Source organism: Echinops telfairi, unplaced genomic scaffold (assembly GCF_000313985.2).
Source record: "Echinops telfairi isolate 266 unplaced genomic scaffold, ASM31398v2 ScPeMD7_2186;HRSCAF=2738, whole genome shotgun sequence".
NCBI classification, from domain to species: domain Eukaryota; kingdom Metazoa; phylum Chordata; class Mammalia; order Afrosoricida; family Tenrecidae; genus Echinops; species Echinops telfairi.
Genome location: NW_022106084.1, coordinates 3,652,858 through 3,654,878, shown reverse-complemented (window position 1 = coordinate 3,654,878; position 2,021 = coordinate 3,652,858).

The window sequence follows — 2,021 nt, the reverse complement described above, 5'->3', positions numbered from 1 at the left end:
ATGGGAAGTATATACTCCACATTAATCAAGATGATATAACTGATGAAAAAATGTAAATCTTGCTGTAGTGTTGGAATCTTTTGTTGGTGTTGTTAGATGCTATTAAGTGGGCTCTGAGACTCATTGTGAACCCATATTCAATGGATTGAAACACTGCTTCATCTTGTACTATCTTACAGTGGTTGTCATGTTTCCATTTTAACACAAATGATGTCTTTCTCCAGGCATTTATTGTTGTCTCCCGACAACATGCCCAGAGTCTCTGAAAAATAAAATTATGTTTAATAAATCTATCTCGAAAGAAGTACATCCAGAATGCTCCTTAATATTGAGGATGGCAATATTTTGCTTCATGTACTTTATACATGTTATCAGGGAGGACTATTCCCCAGAGTAGTGAATAATGCAAAGTTAAGTACAGTGTTAGCACAGAAGAGTAGGTCCACAACTAGATTGATTGACACAGTGGCTGCAAAACTCCTGAGCAACCCAAATTTTTCCCCAAGGTTATACTGGTTTCAGATAGTAGGACTATTTTTATGACCCCAAAAGCAAACATCAATCAAGCCAGTGAACAATGCTACCATCACCTTGGCCCTCTCAAACCTCATCACATGAAATCATGATCAAGATGATGCTCAATTTTTTTATATGAGGGGAACAGTACATTTGGGGTTCATTCCACCAGGTCAGACTGAAAAGATTGTGTAACTGTGTGTAACAAAAAAAGGCCTGATTTGTGGCAGACTGGGGACTGGTTTACCACCACGACAATGCACCTGCTCATACAGCCATCTCAGTATGCCAGTTTTTGACATAAAACAGCATGCCTCTCTTGCCCCATGCACATGACTCACTTGATCTCACTCTGTGTGACTTCTTTTTGTTTCTGTGAATGAAAGCATTACACAGTTCATAAAAAATGGAAGAAAATAGTATTCAAAGAATGCTCTACTAGAAAACTTCAGAGATTGAGGTTGCATAGATTTAATCTCAAGTACTGTGTACATGTTATCAGAAGAGACCAGTTTCTGGAGAAGGCCATCATGCTTGGTTAAGTAGAGGGTTATTGAAACAGAGGAAGACCCTCATTGAGATGGTTTGTGAAAGTGGCTACAACAATGAGCTTAAACAGCAACTATTGTGAGACTGATGCAGGACTATGCATTATTTTATTAATTTGCATATGGCATTGCTATGAGCTGGAGCCAACTTGATGGCACTCAACCTCTGCAGTTCATAAAATAATGCTGTACATCTTAGTGTAGTGGATAGCACATAGAATATTAAAAGCTTGAAAATGGACATCTAGGATATATGGCTTAGATGGCTTAGATAGAGGCTTCAAAAGTTCATTGCAAAAATTCATAATTTATATTCTGTTTTTTCACATTTCTAAGACAAAAGTATTGGCCACTATTTTAGAGCAAAAGAGAATGAAGAAAACCCAAGACTCACAGAAGAGATTAAACCACAAAACTAACGGCTCCCAGGAACTAGGTCCAGTTCTAAGTTGAAGCCAGAAGAATTAGGCGAGGTCCAGTTACTACTTTCAACCATTTGACCTGGGACATAACAAATGAAGAAGAGGAGAAAAAAGCAAATGCCTATTATTAAAATGACCATACCTACTAAGCTGTAAAGACTACTGGAGCTCCAGGGATTTTTCACCTTGAGGCACTTTGAACTTGAGCGAAAACTATTTCTGGAAGTTATTTTTCAGTTAGATAATAGATTGCCTTATAAAATAAGACACTGTCAACCCTGAGTAGTGTGATTCCTTAAACAACCCACTATTTGAGATGGAATGGTTAACACTTAACAAAAACAAAGATAAGAAGGTAAGGAGAGAAAAGCAAACTAGGTCAGTGGGAATTATACAAACAGAATGGAAATAATAAGACCGCTATCACATTGCGAACATTGTAACCAATGTCATGGAACATTGTGTATAAAAGATCCCACTTTGATCAACAGAGTCTAATTTGCTGTATAAACTTTCACCTAAAATACAATAAAAA